We start from the raw sequence: 14,138 nt of genomic DNA on the forward strand, positions 1-14,138 counted from the left end.
GAAACGAACGGTGAGGCAAGCCGTAGTTGACGCATGGTGGCAGGATGTGTCGCCAAACATGGGCCCTCAGGAGCTGAGCGAATTTTTGCAGCTCATGGACAGAACTCGACACATTCAGCTGCTGGACGTTGAAGATAAACTGGTTTGGGATTGGGAGAATAATGGCTGCTACTCGGCGAGATCGGCTTACTGAGTGTTCTTTGCTGGGAGAGTAGAGGCTAATGGAGCATCACGAATTTGGCGGTCAAGGGCGCCGGCGGCCTGCAAGTTCTTCACATGGTTAGCAGCAAGGGAGAGGTGCTGGACGACCGATAGGCTTGCGCACCAACACATACCACACCCGACAGCCTGCCCCTTCTGTGATCAAGCCCCTGAGACGATCAACCGCATCCTTCTTGGATGTGTGTTCGCTAGACAAGTGTGGTTCTCCATCCTTGACCACTGGGATAAGCTAGCTTGGCTACCTACTGCAGACGCCAACTTGGTAGAATGGTGGACCTCTATAAATCCAAAACCAAAGCTTAGGAAGGAGACATGGACTGTAATCGCGCTAGTTGCATGGCTGTTATGGAAGCACATAAACGATATGATGTTCAACGGAAGGATCCCTTCCACAAGTGAGCTTCTTAGGAGGATCGGCTTAGAAGGGCAAGACTGGAGGGCCGCTGGGCTGTTGCGTGAAGAGAGGTCACTTCCAGATAGTCTAGATGGGTGGGCTAGTAGTGAGTAATCCGCATGTCGAGGATTGGCTATGATAGCCGTGGATAAGTTGTAAAATTATATGCCTTTCTAGGCTCTCTTGATCTTTGAACCTGATATGTCAACCTTTGACGTATCCTTGAAAAAAAATGTTGTCATCTCTCAGTTTTACGCTGATGCGCCTGCTCCATCAGAGAAATCATGCTATAGGTCCCGGCAAGAGAGGGCCGCATCCTCCCTTCCCAAAGCTCCAAACCGTCTCGGAGACCATGTCGATTGATATCTGCACTCAAGAATGTATCTACATTTTTTTGTTGAGATTGAGCTTCACGCCTTTAAAATGAGCTCTTCATGGTGAAGCTCACATGGACCGTTCTCGTATACTCCGTGGTTCATTTCGTATTATGTGCATACTCTACAGTGAGCAGCTCACCAACCAAACAGGAAATTCAGCATGCGACGATCACTGAAATTTTTACAGGAAAACCAGGAAATACATCGTCAGAGAATAGTCACATCCTCACTCTGTCCATATTTATATGGCGCCGTCGTTTTTCTACTTATACAGGTTTCATGGTGATTGGAAAAATCAAAAGCCGTCAATCGAAAGGAATCAAACGTTGAAAAAATAGGAGGTACCAAAATAGCAGTACCGAAAAGCACCAAATAGGTGAGGCCAATACCAAAAAACATGGGTCCAGTAGCCATATTTTATTTTATTTTAGTTTACTTATTCATAAGGGTAGATATGTAATTTCATAATTGTAGACATGATCACATCTTCATGTTATCCATCAAACCTCCTTAACACGAAGAAGCACATTTCGGAAGTTGTCATATGGACCACCTCTGCTCTTCAATGATGCATCAAACATCTTGTTATCCATGTGGGTGCTTTAACATGAAGCAACACATTTTTAAAGTGGGTCCACCTCTGCTCTTCAATACTGCATTGGCTATTGTACAAATGTACCACCTAGAAAATAAGTGATGTCCATGGGGTTCCACATGGCAAAACTAGCCCTCAAACTGAAGAAGCACACAATAAAGGAAAATCACGACATGAAAACCTTACCATTCAGTGACCCCATGAGGATTTAAGTTTACATCGCCCATGGACTTCAAAAGGCACACGTGACCCTCTTTCATCACAATACTGATCACGCACAAACACAAGAACCAGACGACACTCCCTCTCCTGCAACCATCATCTATCAATGGAAAGCTCTCGGTCTCCCGGGAGTTCAAGACTTAGACCAGTTCCCAACCAATTTGATTTGACATGTTGCTATTGTGACGCCGATTACCTAAGCATTCTAGTTGGTCTCAATATTTGAGGATCTATTTGATCGCTTGTTCACCTAATTTCCAGGTTTCCTTAATCATTGGTGTCTTGTTTGATGGTGGTCTTGAATCTTGAACCATTTGTTTGAGTTTTGTTTTGTTGGTGGCAAGGCTATCTCATATCAGCAAGTTCAACCGAGACGCAAGATTGCTCCAGAGTTATTGGAATCAATACTCAAGTAGAACTAGGTGTTGGAGGCATCCAGAAAGATTTATGAGCGGAATATCAGTGATCATCTTGCATGATCCTAAAAACAAGTAGTTTGTAACCAACCGTTGTAAGAACTATTAAGTTTCATGCACAACCAATAGAGCCAAAGTTTGAGCTAATGAAAAAGATTGGGCAATCCATATGTACTTCAACAAGAGCCAAGTCAAGGGTCGGAGGATCTTAGTCTAAAATAGGTTTATAATAATGTTAATAGCATTACTATATTCAAATTAACATTGAAAAAAGGTTTATGATATTTCAGTTAGTGTAACTAACACCTATTTCATTATGCAATAGCATAATTTGAAAATTCCTTAACTATTATGAAAATGCGAAAAATGTCTTCAATTAATTTTGATCAAGTCATTAAAAAACTTAAGGTTACTAATGTTGGGGATCATAGCAGAAATTCAAAATTTTCTACGCATCACCAAGATCAATCTATGGAGTAATCTAGCAACGAGGGGAAGGAGAGTGCATCTACATACCATTGTAGATCGCTAAGCGGAAGCGTTCAAGTGAACGGGGTTGATGGAGTCGTACTCGTCGTGATCCAAATCACCGATGATCCTAGTGCCGAACGGACGGCACCTCCGCGTTCAACACACGTACATCCCGGTGACGTCTCCTACGCCTTGATCCAGCAAGGGGAGAAGGAGAGGTTGGGGAAGACTCCATCCAGCAGCAGCACGATGGCGTGGTGGTGGTGGAGGAGCACGGGACTCCAGCAGGGCTTCGCCAAGCACTACGAGAGACGAGGAGGGAGAGGGGTAGGGCTGCGCCAACAGGGGAGGAACTTCATGTGTTGGGCTGCCCCTTTGCCTCCACTATATATAGGGGGAGAGGGAGGGCTGCGCCCCCACCTAGGGTTTCCTCCCTAGGGGTGGCGGCAGCCCTAGATCCCATCTAGGGTGGCGGCCACAAGGGGGAGAGGGGGAGGCGCACCTGAGGTGGGCCTTAGGGCCCATCTGCCCTAGGGTTTGCCCCCCTCCCCTCTTGGAGGCGCCTTGGGCCTTGGTGGGAGGCGCCCCAGCCCACCTAGGGGCTGGTCCCTTCCCACTATTGGCCCATGTAGGCCTCCGGGGATGGTGGCCCCACCTGGTGGACCCCCAGACCCCTCCGGTGGTCCCGGTACACTACCGGTGATGCCCGGAACACTTCCGGTGGCCAAAACCATACTTCCTATATATTAATCTTTACCTCCGGACCATTCCGGAACTCCTCGTGACGTCCGGGATCTCATCCAGGACTCCAAACAACATTCGGTAACCGCGTACATACTTTCCCTATAACCCTAGCGTCATCGAACCTTAAGTGTGTAGACCCTACGGGTTCGGGAGTCATGCAGACATGGCCGAGACAACTCTCCGGTCAATAACCAACAGCGGGATCTGGATACCCATGTTGGCTCCCACATGCTCCATGATGATCTCATCGGATGAACCACGATGTCAAGGATTTAATCAATCCCGTATACAATTCCCTTTGTCTAGCGGTACGATACTTGCCCGAGATTCGATCGTTGGTATTCCGATACCTTGTTCAATCTCGTTACCGGCAAGTCTCTTTACTCGTTCCGTAACACATCATCCCGTGATCAACTCCTTGGTCACATTGTGCACATTATGATGACGTCCTACCGAGTGGGCCCAGAGATACCTCTCCGTTTACACGGAGTGACAAATCCCAGTCTCGATTCGTGCCAACCCAACAGACACTTTCGGAGATACCTGTAGTGTACCTTTATAGCCACCTAGTTACATTGTGACGTTTGGCACACCCAAAGCACTCCTACGGTACCCGGGAGTTGCACAATCTCATGGTCTAAGGAAATGATACTTGACATTAGAAAAGCTTTAGCAAACGAACTACACGATCTTGTGCTAGGCTTAGGATTGGGTCTTGTCCATCACATCATTCTCCTAATGATGTGATCCCGTTATCAACGACATCCAATGTCCATGGTCAGGAAACCGTAACCATCTATTGATCAACGAGCTAGTCAACTAGAGGCTTACTAGGGACATGGTGTTGTCTATGTATCCACACATGTATCTGAGTTTCCTATCAATACAATTCTAGCATGGATAATAAACGATTATCATGAACAATGAAATATAATAATAATAACTAATTTATTATTGCCTCTAGGGCATATTTCCAACAGTCTCCCACTTGCAGTAGAGTCAATAATCTAGTTCACATCGCCATGTGATTAACACTCACAGGTCACATCGCCATGTGACCAACATCCAAGAGTCTACTAGACTCAGTAATCTAGTTCACATCACTATGTGATAAACACTCAAAGAGTTCTGGGTTTGATCATGTTATGCTTGTGAGAGAGGTTGTAGTCAACGGGTCTTGCCATATTCAGATCCCTATGTATTTCGCAAAATTTTATGTCATATCGTAGATGCTGCTACCATGTTCCACTTGGAGCTATTCCAAATTATTGCTCCATTATACGTATCCGGTATCTCTACTCAGAGCTATCCGGATAGGTTTTAAGCTTGCATCGACGTAACTCTTTACGTCGAACTCTTTATCACCTCCATAACCGAGAAACATTTCCTTATTCCTCTAAGGACAATTTTGACCGCTATCTGGTGATCCGGTCCTAGATCACCTTTGTACCCTCTTGCCAGACATGTGGCAAGGCACACATCAGGTACGGTACTCAGCATGGCATACCGTATAGAGCCTATGCCAAGAGCATAGGGGACGACCTTCGTCCTTCCTCTTTCTTCTGCCATGGTCAAGCTTTGAGTCTTACTCAACTTCACACCTTACAACTCAGGTAAGAACCCCTTCTTTGACTGATCTATTTTGAACTCCTTCAAAAACATGTCAAGGTGTGCGTTCTTTGAAAGTATCATCAGGCGTCTTGATCTATCTCTATAGATCTTGATGCCCAGTATGTAAGCAGCTTTATCCAGGTCTTCCTTTGAAAAAATACTCTTCAAACAACCATTTATGCTTTCCAGAAATTCTACATTATTTCGGATCAACAATATGTCATCCACATATACTTATCACAAATGTTGTAGTGCTCCCACTCACTTTCTTGTAAATACAAGTTTCTAGCAAACATTGTATAAACCTAAAAGCTTTGATCACTCCATCAAAGCATATATTCCGATTCCGAGATGCTTGCTCTACTCCATAGAAGGATCGCTGGAGCCAGCATACCTTTTAGCATCCTTAGGATCGACAAAACCTTTTATTGTATCACATACAACTTTTTCTTATGGAAACTGGTAAGAAAACTTGCTTTGACATCCATCTGTTAGATTTCATAATCGAAAAATACAGCTAATGCTAACATGATTCCGATGGACTTAAGTATCGCTACGGGTGAGAAATTCTCATCGTAGTCAACTCCTTGAACTTGTGAAAAGACTCTTTCCCACAAGTCGAGCTTCATAGACGGTAACATTACCGCCCACGTCCATCTTCTTCTTAAAGATCCATTTATCTCAATGGCTTGCCGATCATCGGGCAAGTCCACCAAAGTCCATACTTTGTTCTGATATATGGATCCTATCTCAGATTTCATGGCTTCTAACCATTTGTCGGAATACGGGCCCACCATCGCTTCTCCATAGCTCATAGGTTCATTGTTGTCTAACAACATGATATCTAAGACAGGCTTACCGTACCACTTAGGAGTAGTACATATCCTTGTCGACCTACGAGGTTCGATAGCAACTTGATCCAAAGCTTCATGATCACTATCATTAACTTCCTATTCAACAGACATAGGCGCCACAGAAAACATCTTTCTGTGTTGCATCACTCTCTGGTTGAAGTAAAGGTTCGACAACCTCATCAAGTTCTATCTTCCTCCCACTCAATTCTTTCGAGAGAAACTCCTTCTCGAGAAAGGACCCGTTCTTAGCGACAAACAATTTGCCCTCGGATCTGAGATAGAAGGTATACCCAACTGTCACCCTTGGGTACCCTATGAAGATGTGTTTGTCCGCTTTGGGTTCGAGCTTCTCCGGCTGAAGCCTTAAGCATTGCAGCCCCAAACATTAAGAAACGACAACTTTGGTTTCTTGCCAAACCATATTCTTACGACATCGTCTCAACGGACTTAGATGGTGTCCTATCTAAAGTGAATGCAGCTGTCTCTAACGCATAACCTCAAAATGAAAACGGTAGATGGGTAAGAGACATCATAGATCGCACCATATCTCATAAGGTTCGTTTATGACGTCCGGACACACCATTACCTTGTGGTGTTCCAGGTGGCTTCAACTGTGAAACAATTCCACAATGTCTTAAGTGTTTACCAAACTCATAACTCAGAAATTCTCATTGATCAGATCATAGGAATTTGATCTTCTTGTTATGATGATTCTTAACTTCACTCTGAAATCGCTTGAACTTTTCAAACGTTTTAGACTTGTGCTTCATTAAGTAAATATACCTATATCTACTCAAATCGTCAGTGAAGATGAGAAAATAGTGATAGTGATATCCACCGCACGCTTTAATTCTCATTGGATCACACGCATCAGCATGTATGATTTCCAACAAGTCACTTGCCCGTTTCATTGTACCTGAAAACGGGGTCTTAGTCATCCTGCCCATGAGGCATGGCTCGCACATGTACAGCGATTCAAAATCAAGTGACACCAAACATCCATCGACATGGAGTTTCTTCATGCATCTTACGCCAATATGACCTAAGCGGCAGTGCCACAAGAAAGTGGTACTATCATTATTAACTCTACATCCTTTGGCGTGAACATGTGTATCACCACGACCGAGATTCAATGAACCATTCACATAGGGTGCATGACCATGAAAGGTATCATTCATGTAAACAGAATAACCATTATTCTCTAACTTAAATGAATGACCGTATTGCAATGAACATGATCAAATCATATTCATGCTCAACGTAGACACCTGATAACATTTATCTAGGTTCAATACTAATCCCGAAGGCAGATGGAGCGTGCGATGGTGATCTCATCAACTTTGGAAACACTTCCAACACACATCGTCACCTCGCCCTCAGCCAGTCTCCGTTTAGTCGTAGCTTTTGCTTCAAGTCACCAATAATAGTAACTGAACCGGTATCCAATACCCAGGTGCTACCGGGAGTACTAGTGAGGTACACATTAATAACACGTATAAATTTTGTTGAAGTTGCCAGCCTTCTTATCTACCATGCATTTGGGGTAATTCCGCTACCAGTGATCGTTCCCTTTACAATAGAAGCACTTAGTCTCGGGTTTAGGTTCAACCTTGGGATCCTTCACTGGAGCGGCAACTGGTTTGCCATCCATGAAGTTTCCCTTCTAGCCCTTGCCCTTCTTGAAACCAGTGGTCTTGTTAAACCATCAACACTTGATGCTCCTTCTTGATTTCTACCTTTTACGGTCTTAAGCACCGCGAACAGCTCCGGGATCAACTCCATCCCTTGCATGTCATAGTTCATCACGAAGATCTAGTATCTTAGTGATAGTGGCTAGAGAACTCTATCAATCACTATCTTATCTGGAAGTTTAACTCCCACTTGATTTAAGTGATTGTAGCACCCAGACATTCTGAGCACATGCTCACTAGCTGAGCTATTCTCCTCCATCTTGTTGGCTAAAGAACTTGTCAGAGGTCTCACACCTCTCAACACGGGCATGAGCCTGAAATCCCAATTTCAGCTCTTGGAACATCTCATATGTCTTATGGCGTTCAAAACGTCATTGGAATCCCGATTCTAAGCCATAAAGTATGGTGCACTAAACTATCAAGTAGTCATCAGGATGTGTCTGTCAGGTGTTCACAACATCCACAGACGACGTTGTAGGGGTTTGCACATCGAGCGGTGCATCAAAGACATAAGCCTTCTGTGTAGCAGTGAGGACACTCCTCGGACTACGGACCTAGTCCGCATCATTGCTTACAATATCTTTCAACTTAATCTTTCTCTAGGAACGTATTGAAACAGGGAGCTACAACGTGAGCTATTTATCTACAACATATTTGCAAAGACAATTTAGACTATGTTCATGATAATTGAGTTCATCTAATCAAATTATTTAATGAACTCCCACTCAGATAGACATCCCTCTAGTCATCTAAGTGAAACATGATCCGAATCGACTAGGCCGTGTCCGATCATCACGTGAGATGGACTAGTCATCACCGGTAAACATCTCATGTTGATCGTATCTTCTATACGACTCATGTTCGACCTTTCGGTATTCCGTATTCCGAGGCCATGTCTGTACATGCTAGGCTCGTCAAGTCAACCTAAGTGTATTGCGTGTGTAAATCTGGCCTACACCCGTTGTATTCGAACGTTAGAATCTATCACACCCGATCATCATGTGGTGCTTCGAAACAACGAACCTTCGCAACAGTGCACAGTTAGGGGGAACACTTTCTTGAAATTTTAGTGAGGGATCATCTTATTTAAGCTACCGCCGTTCTAAGCAAATAAGATGTAAAACATGATAAACACCACATGCAATCAAATAGTGACATGATAAGGCCAATATCATTTGCTCCTTTTGATCTCCATCTTCGGGGCTCCATGATCATCGTTGTCACCGGCATGACACCATGATCTCCATCATTGTGTCTTCTTGAAGTTGTCTCATCATCTATTACTTCTACTACTATGGCTAACACTTTAGCAATAAAATAAAGTAATTACATGACGTTTATGTTGACACGCAGGTCATAAATAAATTAAGACAACTCCTATGGCTCCTGTCGGTTGTCATACTCATCGACATGCAAGTCGTGATTCCTATTACAAGAACATGATCAATCTCATACATTACATATATCATTCATCACATCCTTTTGGCCATATCATATCACAAGGCATATGCTGCAAAAACAAGTTAGACGTCCTCTAATTGTTGTTGCAAGTTTTTACGTGGCTGCTATAGGTTTCTAGCAAGAACGTATCTTACCTACGCGAAAACCACAACGTGATATGCCAATTTCTATTTACCCTTCATAAGGACCCTTTTCATCGAATCCGATCCGACTAAAGTGGGACAGACAGACACCCGCTAGCCACCTTATGCAACTAGTGCATGTCAGTCGGTGGAACCAGTCTCACGTAAGAGTACGTGTAAGGTCGATCCGGGCCGCTTCATCCCACGATGCCGCCGAATCAAGATAAGACTAGTAACGGCAAGTAAATTGACAATATCGGCGCCCACAACTGCTTTGTGTTCTACTCGTGCATAGAAACTACGCATAGACCTAACTCATGATGCCACTGTTGGGGATCGTAGCAGAAATTCAAAATTTTCTACGCATCACCAAGATCAATCTATGGAGTAATCTAGCAACGAGGGGAAGGAGAGTGCATCTACATACCATTGTAGATCGCTAAGCGGAAGCATTCAAGTGAACGGGGTTGATGGAGTCGTACTCGTCGTGATCCAAATCACCGATGATCCTAGTGCCGAACGGACGGCACCTCCGCGTTCAACACACGTACAGCCCGGTGACGTCTCCTACGCCTTGATCCAGCAAGGGGAGAAGGAGAGGTTGGGGAAGACTCCATCCAGCAGCCGCACGACGGCGTGGTGGTGGTGGAGGAGCGCGGGACTCCAGCAGGGCTTCGCCAAGCACTACGAGAGACGAGGAGGGAGAGGGGTAGGGCTGCGCCAATAGGGGAGGAACTTCATGTGTTGGGCTGCCCCTTTGCCTCCACTATATATAGGGGGAGAGGGAGGGCTGCGCCCCCACCTAGGGTTTCCTCCCTACGGGTGGCGGCAGCCCTAGATCCCATCTAGGGTGGCGGCCACAAGGGGGAGAGGGGGAGGCGCACCTGAGGTGGGCCTTAGGGCCCATCTGCCCTAGGGTTTGCCCCCCTCCCCTCTTGGAGGCGCCTTGGGCCTTGGTGGGAGGCGCCCCAGCCCACCTAGGGGCTGGTCCCTTCCCACTATTGGCCCATGTAGGCCTCCGAGGCTGGTGGCCCCACCTGGTGGACCCCCAGACCCCTCCGATGGTCCCGGTACACTACCGGTGATGCCCGGAACACTTCCGATGGCCAAAACCATACTTCCTATATATTAATCTTTACCTCCGGACCATTCCGGAACTCCTCGTGACGTCCAGGATCTCATCCAGGATTCTGAACAACTTTCGGTAACCGCGTACATACTTTCCCTATAACCCTAGTGTCATCGAACCTTAAGTGTGTAGACCCTACGGGTTCGGGAGTCATGCAGACATGGCCGAGACAACTCTCCAGTCAATAACCAACAGCGGGATCTGGATACCCATGTTGGCTCCCACATGCTCCACGATTATCTCATCGGATGAACCACGATGTCAAGGATTTAATCAATCCCGTATACAATTCCCTTTGTCTAGCGGTACGATACTTGCCCGAGATTCGATCGTCGGTATTCCGATACCTTGTTCAATCTCGTTACCGGCAAGTCTCTTTACTCGTTCCGTAACACATCATCCCGTGATCAACTCCTTGGTCACATTGTGCACATTATGATGATGTCCTACCGAGTGGGCCCAGAGATACCTCTCCGTTTACACGGAGTGACAAATCCCAGTCTCGATTCGTGCCAACCCAACAGACACTTTTGGAGATACCTGTAGTGTACCTTTATAGCCACCCAGTTACGTTGTGACGTTTGGCACACCCAAAGCACTCATACGGTATCCGGGAGTTGCACAATCTCATGGTCTAAGGAAATGATACTTGACATTAGAAAAGCTTTAGCAAACGAACTACACGATCTTGTGCTAGGTTTAGGATTGGGTCTTGTCCATCACATCATTCTCCTAATGATGTGATCCCGTTATCAACGACATCCAATGTCCATGGTCAGGAAACCGTAACCATCTATTGATCAACGAGCTAGTCAACTAGAGGCTTACTAGGGACATGGTGTTGTCTATGTATCCACACATGTATCTGAGTTTCCTATCAATACAATTCTAGCATGGATAATAAACGATTATCATGAACAATGAAATATAATAATAATAACTAATTTATTATTGCCTCTAGGGCATATTTCCAACAACTAACACCACAGTGGATTTTGCATGTGTTTCCAACAATACCAGAAAACGCACCCATGCTCAGGAGCATCGAGGAAAGAGAAAACTGAGCGGGGTGGAATGAAAATAAAAATGAGGTAGCGTGGCACTAGCATGCATGGAGATCACGAACGTGGAAGTATTTGCCGGTTACAGACATATCACTGAAAGCTACATGTTCCTTCAGACAACTATAAACAACTTTCTAGTTGTGATCTTGTGCTAGTTTTTACCTCATTTTTTTGAAATTGCACAATTCACCTATTAGTTGACAATGCTATGATTTCCCCCTATTTATATCATTGTTCCCCAACTAACAAGCCCGGGCTCTACGTCAAGATTGACGAACTGGGGGAGTATCCAGCATGGTGCGAGTGAAATACAGGACAACTAGCACTAGTGGAAAAAGTGCTAGCCACAACTTTCGTTGGTGGCGCGGCATTTTCCATCCGTGCCAGCACTATTTTTTTCAAATAGTGCTGGCGTAGGCCAAATCCGTATGCCAGCTTTACAAGTATAGTGCTGGCGTTGATTGTTTTGTAAACGCCACAAATCTATTGGCCCATATACACTCACCGTTTGGAAATCACTGGTGACGTTGGTTTTCTTTGCACGCCATAGTTATTTTGTTAGTGCTGGTGTTATTTTTCTTTGCACGCCATAGTATATAATTATATTATGCTTGTTTTGCCATCATTTTATTTGGCATGTGATTAGCTATGGCGTTGCCATTTTTTCCAACGCCAGCAATGACCTAGTAAAATACCCAAGTCCATCGCTCACTCTCATTTCACACCCCACCCGGCCCGGTCGTAGCTAGCTAGACACAAACTCTCGTTGGACCAAAGTCGCCGCCGCCGCCCCCCTCGCCGCCGCCCCTCGCTGCCGCCAAGGTTAGATCCACTCCTCCATTGGCGGATCTGAGCAAGTTTAGTAGAAATTATGTATAGGTTGACTGGTATATGTAAATCAAATTGTTTTTTCAAATTGTTAAAATTGTAGATCAGGGTTCCATTGTTTACTCCCATAAAAGAACATAATTTTCTTTGTTTACTTGACAAGTTGACATGCCTCTGTATAGATTAGTTAGGTTGTAGAATTTGTGTAACTGTATTAGATCACTTGCCATACATTGATTGGAATTATTATAAACTTGCTTGTTATTATTGTTATGTTTGGTTCTTGTCAGCACTAAGAAAATTAATTCTTGTTTGACATTGTGATGCCATCTATATATATTTTTGCAGTGATTGACAGAAGTTATTTTTATATATGATAGTATGTGTATGTATAGAAGTCAGTTTGCTATATCTTATTTATCAAAATATATTCATAATTTTATCTATTCTACTTAATTAACAAAATCATATCTTTCCAACACATAAACTATTTTACATTGCATATTATCTTGATCGTATATATACGCGATGTGTTTGTAGATCATGGCCAATTCTGGAGGCAATAACGTTAACGAGTCGGTGTGCGATGTGGACATGGCCAACAATGAATCCTTAAACACTTATGAGTATGTCATCAAGAGCGTGCAAGGGCCAAATGACGATCTAAAGGGGCAGATTAAAGAGCTGCGCAAGGATGTTGTTCGGCTCGTTCAGGAGACTAGTCAGCTTAGAGACGAGAGGGATAAGCTCGTCGAGGATCGGGATAAACCGAAGGAGGATAGGAGACGCCTCAGGGGTGACAGGATTGACCTGAAGATGGACATAGATCATTTCAAAAGAGAAGGAGACGCGGATAGAAAGAAGTTAATGCAGCTGGGCATAATCCTTGCTGAAGATTAGTTTTTTTAAGTAGCTAGCTAGCTCATCTTATTAGTTGATGATTATCTATTAACTAGAGTGCTTGAGTGAACTTATGTGAAGTTTAATATCAACTTGTTGAGTTCATGAGCCTCTTTATGTAACGATTATCTATTAAATAAGTACCTAGTGTTGATGAGTATATTGCGTTTAGTAGTACCTATTAAGTAAGTAGCTAGCTAGTGTTGATGAGTAATTTTTTTTATTATAAAAAAACTATTTGCTGGCGTTGGACGAGCAGGCACGCCAGAGTTATGATGGACTTAGTGCTGATGCTGGACAGGTGTTACGTCAGCACGATGTATGATACTGCTGACGTGTCCTCCAACGCCGCCGCTACATTTTAGCAATGGAGTCATATTAGTGGCGTCGTATGTCTACGCCAGCAAGGCCGTTTTTGGCACGCCATAGCTAGACTTTTTTCACTAGTGTAGCCGGGCCTATTTGGGACAATTGCCAATTTAATAGGGTGAGATGAAATTTGAGGGAATTCAACATATTTTTTGTATGCTCCTGACAAACACATGTCTGAGTTGTCTGCCAATCATCAGGTGACACAAAATCCTAACAGGTAGGTATAGTTTCTCAGTTTGAGAAATATATAATAAAGAGATATAAAAGCTGCCATGTGTCAAAGATATAAAAGCTGTCATAGAATCATGACCGGGGTAAGAAGTGAATTATACTCGCGGATTAATGCCCTCATATATGTTTCTCCCTTCCGATCAATTGATTCAGAATCATATGAAGTCTCCATCCACCTCCAAGGCAGGATCGCGGCAGCCATCTCTGGATTTATGTATGCTGATACGCCTGCCCATTAGATAAATTTCCAAGCCGTGGGTATAAAAATGGGCGACACTGACGACAACAACCATTTTGTAGTGTAGCAACGTGTTACAGATCAGGGACCGAATGGCTGCATCCTCCCTTCCAAAGCACCTCACAAAGGTGAAATATTTTTCCGCTTACCGTTGCTCATTGTAAGTAGGTACTCGAGCTAGAAGGTTCGTCCGAGA

The sequence above is a fragment of the Triticum aestivum genome, chromosome 7A, assembly GCF_018294505.1.
Source record: "Triticum aestivum cultivar Chinese Spring chromosome 7A, IWGSC CS RefSeq v2.1, whole genome shotgun sequence".
Taxonomy (NCBI): Eukaryota; Viridiplantae; Streptophyta; class Magnoliopsida; order Poales; family Poaceae; genus Triticum; species Triticum aestivum.